This window comes from Pristiophorus japonicus, unplaced genomic scaffold (genome assembly GCF_044704955.1).
Source record: "Pristiophorus japonicus isolate sPriJap1 unplaced genomic scaffold, sPriJap1.hap1 HAP1_SCAFFOLD_187, whole genome shotgun sequence".
In the NCBI taxonomy this organism is placed as follows: Eukaryota; Metazoa; Chordata; class Chondrichthyes; family Pristiophoridae; genus Pristiophorus; species Pristiophorus japonicus.
This window is the reverse complement of record NW_027251558.1, coordinates 1,252,259-1,273,033: the sequence shown is the minus strand read 5'-3', so window position 1 is coordinate 1,273,033 and position 20,775 is coordinate 1,252,259. Positions and strand designations below refer to the sequence as shown.

General features: G+C 40.9%; 1 pseudogene; it reads left to right on the top strand.

The window, feature by feature from the left end:
• The first annotated feature begins 861 nt into the window (after positions 1 to 861).
• LOC139243778 (zinc finger and BTB domain-containing protein 21-like) lies at positions 862 to 4,346 on the top strand (annotated as a pseudogene).
• Positions 4,347 to 20,775: the final 16,429 nt, after the last annotated feature.

Genomic DNA, 20,775 nt, shown 5'->3' with positions numbered 1-20,775 from the left:
AGAATGCAGGATTGATTGAAATTAACAGTTTTTGTTTTCGCAACTGGATATCATACGACTTAGTGCCAAGGCAAAAGGGAGACAAAAATCATGTGAGCAGCTCCTGAATGTGAATCCAAATGGTTAAACAAGCTAGTCTATATGATCCTTTCATGTTCTTGCTTTCTGTTCGAAGCTTACAGTGAGGTATTACATTTGTTAAGTCTATAATGTGGATGCTGTCCCATATGAATTGTGACAAACTATATTTGGCACACAATTTACCTAAAACTTTTATTATAATTGATCTTGTGGTCCACATAATGGTTGCAAACTACTAGCTTTTGTTCTCTGATTTATGATGCCCATCAAACCCCTTGCTCAGATTGCAGTACTGTAATCACTCCAAGATATCTATTGGTCACTGTTGATGGTGCACAAAATGAGAAAACTCCTTGGGATGTCTTGACATACTAACTCTTAGTTAACGCTGAGATAAATGTAAGTTATTTTTGGGGCAGGGGGTGCAGGCCTACATTTCTGAGTTTAAACATTTTACAGACCAAAGAAAATGTTGGCATTTTAAGAACAGTCCCAAATTTTTTTTTTGGTTTCATTTATCATCATTCTATTACCATTTAGAGCAGGGTAATTAAACAGTGGTCCCTAAGGTGCTGACAAGCATACTTGCTGGCCTTGTTCTGGTGTCTGATATAAAATGTTGAGAACCCTCCTAGCACTCTTGGAATGTAAACTTCGACAGTGGCTGTACACCTCAATTTGAAGCTGTTACATTCTCATGGTACTTTAATACTCTTTATGCTTTCCATGGATTTCTCCAAGTTTGACATTCATTGTTCTGCTGTCTTGCAGGCGGAGCAGACCATGGAAGGATTACTTCACTACATCAATCCAGCGCACGCCATCTCTCTCCTGAGTGCACTCAACGAGGATCGTCTAAAAGGCCAGCTGTGTGACGTCGTCCTAATTGTTGGTGACCATAAATTCCGGGCTCACAAGAACGTTCTGGCTGCCAGCAGTGACTACTTCCGGGCTTTGTTTACCAAGAAGGAGAATGAGAGCCAATCGGTTTTCCAGCTGGATCTCTGTGAAGCAACTATCTTTGAGAATATTCTGAATTACATCTATTCTTCATCCCTCTTCATAGAGAAGAAAAGCCTTGCAGCCATCCACGATCTAGGTGGCAACCTTGGTATCTCTTTTCTAACCAGCATTCCGTCACTGACACCTCAGGTTTCCTGCACCCAGAATCCGATTAAAAAGCTCAGCAAAGTTGGTGAAGATGGAAGTAGCTCCCAGCCACGAAGTGTCATTGTATGTCAGAGCCGCAATGACCTTGATAAAAGTAACCTAGATTCTGAAGCAAAGGGAGGGGATTCAAGTCACAAAAAGGGACCATCAGAGGAAGAGCCAAGACACAGTTTTAAGTCCTCGTCTTTGATGAATGCTCTACGGGCAAATTCTAATGCTGTGACCAGAGATATTGATACAAATCAATTATTGGATGATAAAGGACAACCTTTGTTAAAGGATATCCATGGGGCTTTAGGTGACACTAAGTTTCATGAAACTTTCAAATCTCTGGAAGATCGAAACAGTAGAATGAGGTTTTGTTGGGATAGGAGAAATTCCATGAGTGTAGATGGCACCTCATGTTTTACTGGCAATGTTTCTGATACAAGGCAAAGTTTGACGGACCTCTTGGTAAATGGAAAGCCTTTGTCCAGGCCACAACTTTCACCTGCATTTTCATTTCATGGAACCACAGGACTTCCATATTCCCAACAGAAATCTGGGCACGTGCTAAGTGTTGGCAGAATGGAAGAGAGTAATTTGCTATATTACGCCAAAGTAGGACCCACCGTTCAACCTCCAAGACTGCCACCAAACACTCAGAGTGTTGTCAGCAGTGGTCCATTGGTGAAAAGTCTCCTTCGTAGGTCGTTATCCATGGATAGTCAAGTCCCATGCTACTCTTCTTCCCTTGATCTAAAAATGAAGTACGGATCACAGATATGTAAACGTGAACCACTGGAGTTGACTTATGATGCATCATCTCAAAAGTCATCAAACGTTGATGACTCAATTCAACAGCGACTTCTAAAGGATAAGCCACAGGTTGACCAGCCTTGTCGACCAAGACAACTTAATGTATCTCGGTCTGCTGAAGCTGAGGCCATCTCACTACCAACAGCTGTTAAATTAAAAACCGAACCCTGCAGCCCTGTCTCAGATACTTCTGATATAATTAGGGTTACTGTGGGAGAAACTTCTCGATCTACCAGTAAGGAGTTCTCAGTACAAATGTAGAGAGGAACAGAAGAACATCAATGCTGCCATTGAAGAGGAGGTACCAGGCTAAAAATGCAAAGTTTTCCTTTGAGGAGTCAGAAGCCTTCCAGCAATCTCCCAATATAACACCAAGTTTTGAGGAAAGTTCAAGCCCTACTGCAGATGATACTAATCTTGATCTTTCGAAGACTGAGGAGAACAAGGACGAATATTCTGAGTCTGAATCAGCAATAACTGGCAAGCAGTTTAAATGCAGGACCTGCTTCAAGATATTCCGATTTACAGCAGGTCTTTTCCGGCATGTCGACATGTACCATAACCCAGATAAGCCCTATGCCTGTGATATCTGCCACAAGAGATTTCTTACCAATATCAAAGTTTGGACACACTGCCAGACACAACATGGAGTGGTTATCAACCCATCAGCGGCTACTAGCACCAGTCCAGTTTCAGAAGAAAAATTTCAAAAAAAACTCAGCGATATGATGCGTGAAAGGGAGATCAAGAAGGCCCTTTTTCACAAGTTACGGCGCAAGCAGGTTACCCATAGTTACCCAGGGCTGCGGTCTGAACAAGGATTCAAAAAGAATTTGAAATCTGCAACCAAAGGAGTTTACATATGTACAACATGTGGAAAGCTGTTCCGCTTCCTTTCACGTTACAGGCAACACATGAAGACCCACCCAGGTGAAAAGCCCTTTTTTGCAAGCTCTATAACAAGGCTTTCCAATCGAAAGAACAAGGTGTTACTGAACCTGTGTGTGAAGATAGTGTTGAACATCAGTGCGAACATTGTAATACCAAGATGTCTTCATTGGCAGAGAAGTCAAAGCATGAGAGGATCTGTAGGAATGTTACTGTGTGCTGCTACTGCAGCCTTAGGTTCTGTTCCAGAGAACTAAAACAAGAGCACGAAAGTCAGTGTGAATACAAGAAGCTAACCTGTCTAGAATGTAAACGCACATTTATGTCCCCTTTCAGCATATGGCGTCATCAGATCGAAGTTCACAATGAAAACACAATGGCCCCAGTGGAACAATCCTGCTTGGATCCAATATGTCACAATGATGTCTTGACCAAAGAGGTTCAAACTGAAGTAGTAGATGACTCTATAGGCAGTCCGAGTACTTCAAAGGAATATGAAGCATGCAGTGATTCTTCAGAACCAATGTACGTTGACTCTGAAGATTCCTCTTGCTTTCCTGAAGATCTGAGCGTCTCTAGTCGCAGAAATACAAGCACTAAAGATAATCATTTACCTGATGCAGTCTCCACAAATCCCATCCATCTGGAAGACGTGGCATCTGAATCCAACAGCTGCGGCGGGGAACCGGAGGCCCTAACGTACAAAGGAGAACGTGGTCTTTGGCCATGTGAAAAATGTGGCAAGATCTTCACCATACAGAAGCAGCTGGAGCGTCACCAGGAATTACTGTGCGCTGTTAAGCCATTCATTTGCCACGTTTGCCATAAAGTGTTCCGTACCAACTTCCGCCTCTGGAGCCACTTTCAGTCCCATATCTCTCAATCCGCAGACCATCTTGAATTCTCTAAACTTGCGAGGAGCCTTTCCTCTCGTCCTCCTCCCCCTCCACCACCACTCCCACCGCCATCCCAGGTGCAGTCTCCTGAGCCTGAACAGCCTTCAAATCATTCGGACCGGTCGACTATCCCACAGGCAGCAGATACACTTTTTTCCCATGCCCCTCCTCTTGCAGCTGCCACCTTTGAAAGTTTTGCCGTAGGACTTTCAAGACTGCTTTCAGTCTGTGGAGTCTTGAACAGACTCACAACTGAAATAAGATTTAAGTCTTCTGTGATTTATTTGGAATTCCACTAGATTTATCTATAAAGATAACTTGGAAACACATGCGCCAAGGTCGTGGACTGAATATAAGGCAATATAATGTACAATCCATTCTCGGAAGGTTTAGAAAAATAAAGAGTTGGATAAGAAAGATGAAAGGTAATATATGGAATTGGTATTACTGATGGAACAAAGTAAAATCTCTAGAAGTTAAAAAAATCATCATACTTGTTACTTGGGTGCTACATGGAAAGTATATTTTTTATATGATGGGAGTTTGCCAGTGTTACACAATCATTGTTTTAAGTGCGAATGGATTAATATGGCTGAACCAGTTCATGCATTGAGATGGATCCTTTTTCGTGTGTTTTTAACATTCACTAATATATCTGGGGCTTCAGTAATATCATCAAAGCAATGTATTCTGTTGGCACAAACTCAATTAACATTCACTGGCTCAGCCATTTTGGCAAACGGACTATTGGGCAGACTGACTAGGAAAAGAAGAATGTGGCCATTTTTTTTCAGCACAGTAAAGGTGTGATTCTGAACGCAGTCTCTGCACTTGTTAAGGCCTACGGTATATCTTGTAGCTCAATGATCTATCAACATGGGCTTAACGGTTTAAGAGGCTCATGGAATTATTGGGATCTGATGCAAGTGATGAGCCTCAGCCAGTCAGCAGATTGGCGAAGAAACCGGAGCTTGATTGTTAATCACACTTCCCCAGTTAGCATCATGGATGGGAATCTACTGCAAACAAAGGCATATTAACCAAGGTGGCTCGCAGCCTACAACCAGAGAGGGCTAGAGATTATCCTCTTTCACATGTTAACCCTTGTGCTCTTAGTCATCCAATGATTTTTATACAGTACCTGTTAAAGAAAAAGTACTTCCATTGTGGTGTTGGATACACACAGTGACATTCTAGAAATCCTGTACCGTAACCAGGACCAAAGGTAACAGACAACTAATGGGAGTTCTAAATGGTGTGAGCTAAAACTAAGAGAGAAAAAACAAAATGCTATCTCCAAGAACTATCTTAGTCATCCTTCAGCATTGGGGTATGTCGAAAGATGGTGACATGAGCTACGCTGGAGGACGGTAGAATGGGCACAGTATAGCACAACCACTCTCGCACATCAAGTTCCCCTTCATGTGACAAGCAATGTTAGAATGTCTCCTGTTTGGATTTCTTTGTTTAATAATTGATTGAGGATTTTTTTAAACTAAATTACAGTGCATTGAAATTTAATGAAAGAGTGATTTGCTAGTAATGATAACAAATGAGGTCAGGAAAGAGGATATATCCTTCAGAATCATGAGCCAAACATTACTGTTTAGGCCAATTTGTAGTAAATAAAGTATTTTGTATTATAAATTGAGGTATCTGAATTGTAGTGGCACAGAAAATGTAGCATTACACTAACTTTGTTTCTGTAGACTGTACTCAGGAAGGGGTGGGCATCTTTGTGGCCTTTGTATTTCTGCCAGCTTCTAAGAATTTAGACTTCCTTGGAATCTGCCAATGGCTCAAACGTATCACCTAACACTCTCTACCCCACCTCTAATAGTATGCTACATGTAATTAACTGGTTTATAAATGGAACTCATACAAAGGCATCTGATCAGCCTGTGTTTGACATTCAAATATGGGTCATATAGCAGGATTCCGCTGTAGGGATAATAAGAACATAAGAAGTAGGAGCAGAGTAGGCCATTTAGCCCCTCAAGCCTGCTCCACCATTTAATAAGATCATGGCTGATCTGATCTTGGGCTCAGTTTCATTTCCCTGCTATGATACTGGTATGTCCAGATATGTAAAATTATAACAATTGTTTGTTTTTTCCCCCCAATCTGCACCCAGTTTGTGATTGGCATAAAAATGCTTCAGAAGACCAGAATGACTCTTTCTCACCCCTTCCAAATTGTGGATAATAAAACTTCCAGCAACGCTGACAGGTCTAATAAAACTGTAATATCACGATTATCAGTGCATCATTCTTTTTAATCCTATTGTTACAAAAGGAGATCAAGTAGTTTAACTTGTTATTATAACTAAACATTTCCTTTGTTATTTTAAAAGACAATATGCAGTTTGCTGTGTTGGAGTTTCTCAACTTAATTCTTGATTTCATGACTTTAGTACTCTAAACGTAGAATTTTTTTTTACACCAGAACAGTAATTAGCGTTAAAAATCCTTGTTTCCAGTTGGACTTGTCATTTATTGCAGTAAAACTTATGAAGCAAAGATCTATATATTATTCCTTATCATATCCCTTGTTAACAGTATACATTGAAGTATAGAAGAATAAAGTTGAGAGCTCTATAGCCACATAGTGCCTTTTTTAATTTATAAAGTCCTTTCCACAGTTAATACTATTGTTCAAATCCTTATATTAAAAATGTAATTTTATAAGATTCAGCAAGATGAAAATATTTGAACCGATCTGCTAAACGAAACTAAGACTGGCTGAGATCCTTAACTAACTATGGACAATGGGGTTTTAATGATTAACTGGTTTACTGTTTTATTTAGCTAACCTTCAGCACTAGCTTCCCTTTTTGATTGGTTAATCTTCCACTACTTCATGACTTGGCCTGAATCCAGCAAGACAGCAGTGGTATGCTGAGGAGTAAGGACAGATTGTATTTCAAAGTAAATATATTTCTGCCCTTGCTGCCAACAGAGATGGTTACAATCATTGAACAATGTAATGTTTGTTTCCAAAGCAGCAGAGAAGATCCATACAGCAGTACAAAGGTTTTATATTGGCAAGTCACAGGTAATCCCTTGAATCACTCATCAGAGGAGGAGAGGGGAAGGAGGTAACATGATCTTGATGTACTTTGAAGGAAAACTTGTTCAATACAAGTGCTATGGCTGAAGTTGATCACTATTTTTGGTTGAAAAACATGAGCATGACAAAAAATGGCTTTGTGATATTGTAAATAGCATTTCATAGAATGGTTTGCATACCACAAAAAGTAGGCTAAATGAATGCAAATGATGGCAATGAAATTGTGAAATAAAATGTCAGTTATACAAAGGTGTCACAGTGTGGGAGCCTCCAGTGTTGGTGTATTGTGCCCAATAATCAATAGCTAACTTTAGTGCACAGGTTACTGCTCTATTTGACAACAAATAAATCAGTAGTCTTAAACAGCAATCAATAACACAAATAGGATGTAAAGCTACATAGCAATAGAATCAAATCAAAGGAGGCAATGATCAAACTGTATAGCACACTAGTCAGACCACACCTGGAATACTGCATCCAGTTCTGGTCACCAAGAAACAAGAGAGGCATTCAAGTGCAGAGAAGAGCCAGTGACGGAGTCTCGGTTATGAGTTAAGACTTGGGGGGTTTTAGCCTGTAAAGGAGGCTTTTGAATGCTAACCTTATAAAGGCATACAAGATTGTTAAGGGTATCGTAAAAGCTAAAGTTGGAGTAGAACTAGTGGAAAGCAAGTTCAAACTAGTAAAAGGTCATTTCAGGACTGATGTGAGGAAAGTATTTTTCACAGAAAGGATCAATGTGTGGAATAAACTTCCAGATAGAGTAGTGGAGGCAAATACTTGGGATCATTTAAGAAACAATTGAATGATACAGTGGAGGGTGTTGGGATCTCCCTGGATGGATGAATTAAGATGGGCCAAATGGATTTCCTCATCTGTAATTATCTTGTGATAAGGAAATGACTGAAAACATGTGCTCACCGTAGATCAGGTTCGAAGGTATGTGTTGTAAACAACTATTTTTAGTAGATTGTCTCTTTTGAATCATTGAGGTGTGGAGCAAGAAATAATGGGAGATGGGGAAGAGGAGATACATAATAGAATATAGAATTGTTTCCAAAGAGGATTTAAGATATGTACTTTATGGAATTCAGCACCAATATTTGTTAATGTAATGTAAAAAGATAGGGAGCGGGTGATCTGTTAGAAAAGTGGCCACATAAGGTGAGCTTTGGAAAGTCAATCTAAATTTTAATGGGTCATTAACACCAACTGACTAGGAATTAGCACAAAATTGAGTTTCGCTCGGAAGCTACGAGGATGGTGCAGGGAAAGGATAAATTCATATTGCTCCATTAGACATCGCATTTCTGGGGGTGATGTTAAATGACAATTGTCCATGCAGTTGGAGCTTTGCTGTACATCTGTTTGTGTTGTACCTGGGAGTGCTTGATGCCTGCACTTCTAGAAATAAAAATGTTATTTTCCCCCAATGTTAGCCTCTGTGTTCTTGATGAGGCAGAAATCATATAACAAAAGTAAATATAACATTACTTTGGGGTTGAGAATCACATTAAATATTGAGAACATAAAATTCAAGGGCATGGAAAAAAATCCATTAAAGTTAATCCATCTGATAGCCCAACTCTCGAATTCAAGGTTTGTACCTTATTTTGATCATCCGTGATGTTTTTGCCTGTACAAAATCATTTGGCAGATGACTCCACATATTTCCGACTCTAAAGAAATTCTGACTCGTAACTGTGCTTTAAATATCATGTAATAGTCTGGGTTTATGCCATCTATAAAATTAAATATGTTGTATAAGGCACCCGTAACTTTCTAGACTGTAGAGTTAAATCTCTAGCCTTGCCTCGTAACTTGTCCCTTTGACATGTGTGTAAAATGATTGTCTAATAAGAAGTTTTATTGGTGACATTCCAACTTTGCTGCCAAGAGCACATATTAGAAATTTGGGTATGCATGGCACATGATTTTCCAATGCTTATTTTAAATGGTCAGAGGTCTAAACGTCACGCACACTCAAATTTCCAATGTCTGGAAAAAGAAAACATGCATTTACAACCTCAGGATGTCCCAAAACATTTTACAGCCAATGAAGTACTTTTGAAGTGTAGTTACTGTTGTAATGTAGGAAACGCGGCAGCCAATTTGCGCACAGCAAGCTCCCACAACCAGATAATCTATTTTAGTGATGTTGATTTGAGGGATAAATATTGGCCACGATACCGGGGATAACTCCCATGCTCTCTTAATGCCACAGGATCTTTTACCTCCACGCGAGAGCAAACAGGGCCTTGGTTTCACATCTCCGGAATAGGGCACTGCAGTGTCAACCTAGATGTTTGAACTCAAGTTTCTGGCTTGGGGCTTGAACCCACAACCTTCTTTGGGAGCCATCTCCTTGCCAGGAGTGCAGCATTAGCCAATTACTCCTTGCATTGTTTCTGCAAGCATGTTTTAAGAATTTAGAGGAGGGAAGCGAGTGATGTTTGGGGGCAAAATTGAGGTGCAGTGTATTTGGCCAGAAAGTGCTTTAAACCGAATAAGGCGACAAAAATTTGGAACCTATGGAATGAATGCCCCACATTTCTTCTCCAGATCTTGTTTTCTCTTTTTTCTTTTACCATTTTGAACTATTTAAATCACCCCCATTTATTTGTATAATTATATTTTAGAGATTCTCTGATACAAATCAAATTGCCGACTCTTTTTGAACTTCTATTTTTACAGGATTTTTACTTTTCAGAATTGATGTTTGCAATCTCAAGTCCATATTTATGCTAGTGCTGCACTTGGTTTTAGTAATATATTGGGATAGGTTCCAGATTATTTCAGATCACAGATTGTGGTTACACCATCATTGGAGAACCTATTGGTGTAACTGACCTTTTTTACTTTTGTATAGTACAGTACAATAATATAGTAGTGATAAAGCTCCTGTGCACGGTTTCATATCCACACGATAACAAATCTTTGAATATAACTCGTGTCCTATTTTCAAACTTGACTCATCTTTATTGAGCTAAGTTCCCATAAACACTACATTGGTTTGTTCTCAGTGAGTTTATTGCACAACATTTGCATTTTAGGTGTGTGCAAACACTCACAAGATGCCACAGGTTCCACATTTTCCACATGTGCGTGTGTATCAATAACTTGGGACAACTCCCACCTGTCTGCCTACTTCAATGTCTTAAAGCAAGCCAATGTAAACTACTTTTAGGTGAAAGAGGGGCCTGAAATCACATGGCATCATAAATTAGCACGCCCGTTTCACCTCTGGGATCTGGATGTGAATCCAGTGCAGACAGATGGAATGAATGTTTCCTCTCATTGCTGTCGGCCAGATTCTGAGTTGAAAATGCTTAATATGTGCAGGGTCATAGCACAAAACTGCCTGCAAATTCGCTCTAAAAATTGATAATCTTAGTCAGAGAGGTCATCAAGATGGCGGATGTGGGAAAATGTCACACTGGTGCTCTTTGAGGTTGAAGTTAGGATGCATTGTGAGGCAGAGTAGATGGAGCAATACTCTGCATCCAATCTATGCTATAACTGAACTTTGAGTGCTTGATGCTGATACATATTGTCAAATAGAACAAGTATTTGTTTCACAGTCCTGATGTCCCCTCAGAAAATCTCTCTAAAACAAAACTTAATCGGCTGTTTAAACTTGACTGATTCACTGCATACAAATAGATTGGCGGGGTGACTATTCTATCGAAATGCCTGCAAATACAATGGAATGGCATACAGGTATAATATACTATTTTTCTTTTCAGAAAATGAATGAATGTATTGCAGTATTTGTACTTTGATAGTTAAGTACGTCCCTATTTGAAATAATACTGTTTGGCTATACAATAACAATAAGGAAGTAAATTGTTATTGATTTTGGGACCTGAGATATATAATAAGATTTTTATAGATATTTGTCAGAATTAATGATTGTAACTGAAGCTTTTCTCCCTTCAGATTTTCCTTTCATTTCCATGACTGCAGTCACTTTTTAAAAAGTAAACTTTTGTGTTTTTAAATGATAACCGACCGGTACAGATGGTTTTCATTTTTTTATTTCTCCAGAAATGTTTTGATTATACTATTTTTCCGCTGCTGAGAGGGAAAAAATGATGTGTTCCTGTTTAAATGATCCACATTGGAACCAGACCATTAGGAAATGTTTGAGTTTCTTGGTCAGTTCGGTACTTGTAACCATACTCCATACTGACCCTCTCGCAGCAATTTCCCAGTGTTCTCTTCCTGCGGGGTGGCTGGGAGAGATAAGCTGGTCGTGAAACAGTCTGTTTTTTGTTGATGTTCCCTGTCAATGCTGCTCAAAGTTGGCTGGAAAACAGGTTACTGATCAAGCCTGGGAACCCCATCCCCATGACAGTTGTCAATTTTCCCATTTCTGGACAGTCCAGGTTTGTGCAAGTTACCCAGAAATGTCTAACCTTATTTAAAGTGGACACAGTTTTTTTTTAAATGTCTTATTTTTTCCAACTTGCGCCTCGTGCTGTGGAGGATTTAATTATTACAGTGATTGAACTTTTCAATGAATTTGATCAGGAGCTAATCAAACCCCTGAACTTGAGCAATGGTCACATCCCACTGCAGCTTCGGTCCTGCACTCTGTCTAGTTTTGGGCTACATAGAAGGTCACTAATCTGCCCTCTTCACATTTCACTTGTTCTTTCATGCTACCCCTCGGCCACCACCCTAGCTGATATTGAACTCGGTACAACTGTATCAGTGACAATATACGGTTTGAATTTCCTGTCTGAGATGTACAAAAATGAACTAGCTCAGTAAATGATGTTTCCAGGAAGTGACATTTGGAGTTTTCTATCCTGATGCGGAGCTTTCAGAAATATTTTCCCATTTGAAGTGGTGGTATGTGCTATTTTTCCCCATCTGGATTCCTTTTCTAATTTGTCGGACTATTGAGGGAGCGGGCAGAAGGCAATTGCAGTTGATGAAGTATTCACTAATTATCTTGTAGAACGAGAAAAAAAACTGATCTGTGTGTGTTTTGTTTTTAAATATATGAAGGTTTGAGTTGAAATAAGTCCAAACAAGGTTCCAGAACTTTGTAAAGAGAGGGCGTGGGGGAAGGAAAAGAAAGCAGTCCTTATTATCCTTTTGATTTCTATTTCCCTTTGATCATGCATCATATCTGGAGGATGAATTGTTCCGAAGTCTGTGCCAGTGCCGTTGTGAAAGCATCTGCTTGTTAATATTTTGCAAGAGTGGGTCGGGATAAGATGCTTTGGAGCTTTTTATCTTCAGTGCGAAAAGCACCTGCATCTCATTGTGGCAAGGCATCCGGGGATGGGCATGTGGCTAACCCAATCACCCGCCGGAGCTCCTTTGTTCACCTCTCCGATGTTATAACTATATATAATTTTTTGCGGCTTCTGTTTGAGTTTCCCCATTATGTTGTACCTCCTACAATTCAGCTAACACGCACTGGGTGAAGACATTGATTGTCCACTTGTCTTCTCAGTCAGGAATTGGCATATCTGGGGATGATGCACATTGAAGCTGCAGAAACTGGAATTTTATGTGATTATGCTCCTGTAAAGCACCTTGCGACATTGTACTACGTTAAAGGTGCTATATAAATATAATTTGTTGATTACATTTCACTTCATGATTTTTTTAAAAATAAATAAAATGAAGGTGATCTACAATTTCAGCAGTAAACTTCACTTGAAGAAAATTGAGATGTTTCAATGCAATTGCCCTCTTTCCTCTATAAACACTAAACATTTGAAAATAGGACAGCATCTGGTTTTGAGTACAAGTGGATTTTGGAATGCTAGAAATATTTATTTTTACCCAACAATACTTCTGAGGAATAATTCCCTGTCTGGCATAAAACTATAAAAACACTGAGGTAGTAGTTATTTGAATGAAGTGTGAACATTATAATTGTGTACTTTATTTTTTTTAATGTGCAAAAATGCTACTGCAGTCTGGAAAAGTTCATTATGTAGAGAGCAAATCACTGACCTCAAGAATAGACAGTTTATTACATACATGAAGAAGGGTCTTGCAAGTTGCTGGTTATTTTCTTTTACAAGGACTAAAACAGACCATAAACCGACTAAAGCAGTTTTTGGTGTTGAAGATCGTAAAGAGCAAAAGCTGGAAATCTGAAATTTAAGAAACAGGAAATGATGGCAATGCACAGCATCTGACAGCGAAAGATGGGTTTCTGTTATAGGTGGACCCTTCATTAGACCAAAACTTTCACCTGTCTTTGTCTTTCAAATATACCTGCTGTGTAATTCCAGGACCTTCGGTTTACATGAGTTATCTTTATTGCACACTTGTTAATTTTATTTATCAAATTTATGATGCAAATGTATATAGGAGGGTGGGGGTGAAGATAGGGAATGTGCAACATGGTCATTAACTCAGTTGAAGATTATCTTTGGAGGTATTCAGTGTACCATCCAATGGTTCTGTATGTGCTGTTACTAGTGAAAACTATGAGATAACACTGCAGGCCTAGTGAATAACAGCAACAACACATAGAATATTGACTTGAAAAAGAAAGAAGCCCTTGTAAAAGTTACAACCTTGCTTAGGTTCCCTAAAATCCGTACCAGCCAGTTCACATCATTGATAAAAAAATCATGCCTCTTCCCAAAGTTGTTAAGGATCTCGGATAAGATCAAATCTCAGCCTGTTTTTATTTTTCTGTGTGGGGGGGACGAGGCCAGCCATTGGGAAAAGCAATGGACCACAACGCGCTTGGGTTGGATGAGAAAATTCAACCAGCTTTCCTGCTCACTATCACTAGTGGCCCCTGGGTGAGGATAGGCTCAGACCTGTCACACTGGCACTCGCTGCTTAAGCTCACTACAGAGAGTGACCAGGCTGGGTGCCTGTGAAACTATCGCCCAGCTAAATTAGGAAAACATTATGGGGAAAGAAGATGAGGAGAAATAATAAAAGCTCCCTTTTTATTCACAAGTGTCTCACCAAGTCCTGGGTCAACAGTATAGAAAATAGAAATCCCTCAGGATTCTTGCTGCAGAAAATTCTTTATTCTGTCGATATTTTTCCTGGCTTGTTTGACCAATTCACTTTTTTTTAAAAACATCACAACTGTACCTTTTGGGGTTTTTTTGCATGCCAAGTTTATATTTACAAGTGGTTGCATTACATGCCAGTATCCATTTGCAAAATTTACTGTTAGAATATACTACTGATCATGTGGAATGTATTTTAAACTTGAAGTCATTTTGATCCGTGTTGCTTGCTCTCCCTCGGAACATGTTGACTGCGTAGAAAGGAAGCTTATTTGAGCCCTTTCAAGCCCATTGTCGAAAGTGTTCTGTTACTTTATAACTTTATTTAATAATGAAGTCAAAAAGGTACCTGCAAAGTCTGACTAAATCTGTAAAGATTTGTGATTGTTCTGGCCTCTAGAATTTTTTTAAATATTTTGTCCGTTTAGGCATAAAATAAAACTGTACAAAGCTTCAAGTTCCTGGTCTTTAAGCTGAATTGGACCTTTATTTTTGTTCAGTCTGGACTAAAAAGGGTTATAAATTAATTGAGTTTTTTTAAATTGCTAAATGAAGTGTGGTTATTTTGAAGCATTGTATTTTCAAAACCAGGAATACCGATTGTACATTGTCATGCAGTAGTTGTGCTCACACAGACACCAAAGATTAACCAATAGCTTTAGGCTTTTGATTGTTCTGCTCTCGAATTAACCACTTGACTTCAATGTCTTTGAGTCGTACATTTATAAAGACATGGTAATAAATGAGTTGTTTTCAAACTTAACAGATTTTGATGTTTTTTTAATATCTTGTATTTTGCATTTAAGGGAGACATTTTTAATAACCAATTTTGTTTTTTAAAGACCCAAAACATTATAAAGTCACAACAAAAATCTGATTACGGCCACTCAGCCCATGCTCCACCCATAGTCTCCCTTCAGCACGACAATCATGACTAAGTGATTCCAACATTTTTATCCCACTACTCCACCTGTAACCCCCTTCCATGTGTTGGTCACTCTTTATGTGCAAAAGAATGTCGTGATAGCAGTCCCAAATTTGCCTTTTGCCCACTTGAAGTTCACCTACTGTCCCAACTTAGTGGTATCCTGGATTTACACTTTATATACTTTTAAATGCCTCAATGAAGTCCCCTGTCAGCCATTTCCGTAGACTGGAATGCATGTTTCTTCAGTCTTTCCTTGTAACTCTGCTCACTGATGCTGCCTCTCTGGCTTGACTGTCTCCCTCGTGACTTGGAGCTCAGGATTAAAGATGTTTACATTTTATGCTAATTGGCAGTGATCGAAGCGAGTTCAGATGTGATAACCGCCTGTCCTCAAATAGGTTGTTGGCACTCCCTCCCGAGGCTCACTCTTGAGTCAAAGCATTTGAGGATGCCTGATGCCCAGCAAGGATTTAATACCTTCAGGCGAGGAAGAGAGAAAACTGGAAAAAAAACAAATCGATGATTGATCTCAGTAGTGGCAGCTCCACAGGTGGTCTCAACTCTTGGGCTGGGAAGATTAAAAATCAGTCGGGGTTCCTGCTCCTGATTACATTCCAGTAACCCCTGTTGGAAAGTGGACATCAGCTGTGATGCCATCAACTCCATTGCTCACTCTTCAGGCTACCCCATGCAGAATGACCAGTTGGATAAGGTAGCAGAAATCAGCCTGCAGCCTGTCGGACGGCATTTAAACATGAGCATGGGGCACTGGTGGAGACAATTTAATTTTTAGTTTGTTTTAATTTTACACTCGAGGGCTGGTATTCTCCTCCAAAATTGGGAAACATTACAGCAGATAAGAGTGAACCTGTGGAATTCTCTACCACAGGAAGTTGTTGAGGCCAATTCACTAAATATATTCAAAAAGGAGTTAGATGTAGTCCTTACTACTCGGGGGATCAAGGGGTATGGCGAGAAAGCAGGAATGGGGTACTGAAGTTGCATGTTCAGCCATGAACTTATTGAATGGTGGTGCAGGCTAGAAGGGCCGAATGGCCTACTCCTGCACCTGTTTTCTATGTTTCTATTATAGAAAATGCAGTCAGTGAGGACTACTGCCATTTCACCGCCCTAACCCAGACTGTTGCTGGGAGGATCATTCTGGCCAAGGTGACAAACGATTTTAGGTTTTAGTAACTAATGCTTAATATAATTTTTATTCATGACGTAAAGGAAAAGTTAAAAATGAATTGCGTGGCATAGTAGAAACATAGAAATTTGCAGGGCAGAAGGAGGCCATTCTGGCCCATCATGTCCACGCCGGCCGACAAAGAGCCGCACGGCCCTCGGTCAGCAGCCCTAAAGGTTACATATAAACCTATGAACAATGACGGAAAGGAAAAGAGCACCCAGCCCAACCAGTCCGCCCCACACAACTGCGACACCCCTTAAACTGAAACATTCTACACTCCAACCCAACCGGAGCCATGTGATCTCCTAGGAGGGGTAAAAACGCAGGCCAATTTAGGAAGAAAAAATCTGGGAAAATGCCTCTCCGACCCATCCAGGCGATCGACACTAGTCCAGGAAATCACCCTGGCCATAATCTATTCCCTGCAGTACTTACCATTATATCTGCGCCGTCCAACAAAAGGTCATTCAGTCTAATCCCAATTACCAGCTCTCGGTCCGTAACCCTGCAGGTTACTGCACTTTAAGTGCCCATCCAACCATCTCTTAAAAGTGGTGAGGGTTTCTGCATCCACCACTCTTCCAGGCAGCGAGTTCCAAATCCCCACAACCCTCTGTGTAAAGAAGCCCCACTCAAATTCCCTCTAAACCTTCCACCAACCACCTTAAAACTATGCCCTATCGTTTATAGACCCCTACACCAATGGAAATAGGCCTTTACTGTCCACTATGACCAGGCCTCTCAATGTTTTGTACACCTTAATGAGGTCTCCTCACAACGTGCTCTGTTCCAATGCGAACACACCCAGCCTATCCAATCTGTCCTCATAACTAAGCTTCTCCATTCCAGGCAGCATCCTAGTAAATCTCCTCTGCACCCTCTCTAGTGCAATCACGTCCTTCCTATAATACGGTGACCAGAACTGTACGCAGAACTCCAGCTGTGGCCTAACCAAAGTATTATACAATTTAAGTAGAACCTCCCTGCTCTTATATTCTATGCCTCACCCAATAAAGGCAAGCATTCCATATGCCGCCTTAACCACCTTATCCACCTGGCCTGCTACTTTCAGGGATCTGTGGACAAGCACTCCAAGGTCCCTTTGTTCATCTACAGTATTAAGTGGCCTACCACCTAATGTGTGTATCCTTTCCTTATTTGCCCTCCCAAAGTGCATCACCTCACACTTATCTGAATTCCATTTGCCACTGCTCTGCCCACCTGACCCCATCTCCTTCAAATCTGCCATCATCACCCCTCTCAAAAAAACAACCCTTGACCCCACCATCCTTGCAAACTATCGCCCATCTCCTACCTCCCTTTCCTCTCCAAAGTCCTTGAACGTGTTGTTGCCTCCCAAATCCGTGCCCATCAATCCCACAACTCCTTGTTTAAATATCTCCAATCAGGCTTCCACCCCCATCACAGTATCTAAATGGCTCTTATCAACGTCACAAATGGCATCCTAATTGACAATGGTAAACGATTCCTCCTCGACCTGTCTGCTGCCTTTGATGGTTGACCACAAAATTCTGCTCCAACGCCTCTCCATCATCGTCCAGCTGGATGGGATTGCACTCGCCTGGTTCTCTTCCCACACCCGCTCCGTCACCTCTGGTGTCCCCCAAGGATCTATCCTTCGCCCCCTCCTATTTCTCCTCTACATGCTGCCCCTCACTGACAACATCCGACGACACAGCGTGAGTTTTCACATGTACGCTGATTATACCCAGCTCTATCTTTCAAAACCTCCCCTGTCTCTGCACTGTCACACTGCTTGATATCCAGCACTGGATGAGCAGGAATTTTCCCCAGTTCAATATTTGGAATTACGAATCCATTGTCTTCGGTCCACGCCACAAACTCCATTCCCTGGCCACCCCTCCATTCCTCCATCCCTCTCCCTGACAACCTTGGTGTTATGTGTGATCCCAATTTGAGCTTCCTATCTCGTATCTGTCCCATCACCAAGACTGCTCATTTCCACCTCTGTAATATCGTCCATCTCTGCCCTTGCCGCAGCTTACCAGCTGCTGAAACCCTCCTCCGTGCATTTGTTACCTCTAGACAGGACTATTTCAACGCACTTCTGGCTGGCCTCCCATGTTCTACCCTCCAGACACTTGAGTTCACCCAGAGCTCTGCACCAAGTCCTGAGATGAGGGGGTTGACTTATGAGGAAAGGTTGAGTAGGTTGGGCCTCTACTCATTGGAGTTCAGAAGAATGAGAGGTGATCTTATTGAAAAATAAGATAATGAGGGAGCTCAACAAGGTGGATGCAGAGAGGAAATTTCCTCTCATAAGGGAAACTAAAACTAGTAGACATAGAATAAGTGGCCGCCCATTTAAAACTGAGATGAAGAGGAATTTATTCTCTGAGGATTGTAAATCTATGGAATTCTCTGCCCCAGAGAGCTGTGGGTCATTGAATATATTTAAGGCGGAGATCGACAGATTTTTGAGCGATAAAGGAATAAAGGGTTATGGGGAGCGGGCAGGGAAGTGGAGCTGAGTCTATGATCAGATCAGTCATGATCTTATTGAATGACGGAGCAGGCTCGAGGGGCCAAATGGCCTACTCCTGTTCCTACTTCTTATGTTCTTATGTAAGTCCCACTCACACATCTCCCCTGTGCTCGCTGACCTACATTGGCTCCCAGTTAAGCAACACCTCCATTTTTAAATTCTCATCCTTATTTTCAAATTCCTCCAGAGACTCGTCCCTCTGTAGTTTCCTAGAGCCCTACAATCCCCCGAGCTCCTTGCATTCTGCTAATTCTGGCCTCTTGAGCATCCCTGATTTTAATTATTCTGCCATTGGTGGCTGTGGCTTCAACTGTCTAGGCCCTAAGCTCTGGAATTCTCTCCCTAAACCTCTCCGCCTCTCGACATCCCTTTCATCATTTTAAGATGCTCATTAAATCTTACCTCTTTGACCAAGCTTTTGGTCATCTGTCCTAACATCTACTTATAGGGCAAAATGTCAAATTTTGTTTTGATTGCGCTCCTGTGAAGTGCCTTGGAATGTTTTACTACATTAAAGGCACTGTATGAATGAAAGTTGTTGCTGTTTTTTATACAGTACTTTTAACGTAGTAAAACATCCCACGGCACTTCACAGGAACATAATCAGATAATTAACACCGATCCAAAGAAGATGTTAGACGAGGTGACCAAAAGCTTGGTCAAAGCAGTAGGTTTTAAGAAGCGTCTTAAAGCAGAGAGGTGGGAGATTTCAGGAGGGAATTGCAGAACTTAGGGCCTCAGCAGCTGAAGGTACGGCCACCAATGGTGGGGCAAAGGAGGTTGGAGATGTACAAGATACCAGAGTTTGAGGGGTGCAGAGATCTCGGAGTACTTTAGGGTTGGTGGGGGTTACAGAGATGGGGAGGGGTGAGACCATGGAGGGATTTGAACACAAGAATTTTAAATTCAAAGGGTTGGTGTACTGGGAGCCAATGTAGGTCAGTGAGTACAGGAGTGGTGGGTGAACGGGACTTGGTGTGAGTTAGGATATGGACAGCGGAATTTTGAATGAGCTCAAGTCTATGGAGAGTGGAAGACAGGTGGCCGGCCAAGATAGCATTGAAACAGTCCAAGTCTGGAGGTAATAAAAGCACGGATTAGGGTTTCAACAGCAGATAAATGGAGGCAGGGGTGGAGACTGGTGACATTACAGAGGGGGAAGCGGCAGAAAGGGCTTTAACTAAATTGTGGGGGGGAGGGATCCAATGAGCGGAAATGTAAAAAGAGAAAGGAGAAGACAAAAGTGCAGGGTAGCTGTAGGGGTAAAGATAACCAGAGTGTGACAGGAAGGGACAGAGTCTACACACAAGACAAAATTGAAAATTCTATATCTGAACACACGCAGCATTCGTAACAAGATAGATGAGTTGACGGCACAAATAGATATGATCTGATCGCCATTACAGAGACGTGGTTGCAAGGTGACCAAGGATGGAAACTGAATATTCAGGGGTATTTTCCATTTTGTAAGGATAGGCAGAAAGGAAAAGGAGGTGTGGTAGCTCTGTTAATAAGGGATGAGATCAGTGCAGTAGTGAGAAATGATATTGGCTCAGAAGATCGAGATGTAGAATCAGTTTGGGAGAAGATAAGAAATAATAATCGTAGGAAGTCATTGCTGGGAGTGATCTACAGGACCCCAAACAGTAGCCACACTGTAGGACAGAGTATCAATCAAGAAATAATAGAGGCTTGTAAGAAAGATAAGGCAATAATCATGGGCGATTTTAATCTTCATATTGATTGGACAAATCAAATTGGCAAAGGTAGCACTCATAGAGTATATGCGGGATGGTTTCTTGGAACAATATGTTGTAGAACCAACCAGGGAGCAGACTATTTTGGATCTGGTAACGTGTAACGAGTCTGGATTAATTAATGATCTCGTAGTAAAGGATCCTCTTGGGAAGAGTGATCATAGCATGATAGAATTTCAAATTCAGTTTGAGGGTGAGAAAGCTACTTCTCAAACTAGTGTCCCAAACTTAAATAAAGGTAACTACAAAAGTATGAAGATAGAGCTTGTTAATGTGGGCTGGGAAAATGCATTAAAGGGTAAGATTGTAGAAAAGCAGAGGCAAAATTTAAGGAGATATTTCATGACTCTCAGCAAAGATTTATTCCAGTGAGACAGAAAGACTCCAAGAGAAGGATGAACCTTCCGTGGCTAACTAAGGAACTAAAGGTATCAAGTTGAAAACGAAGGCATGCAATGTAGT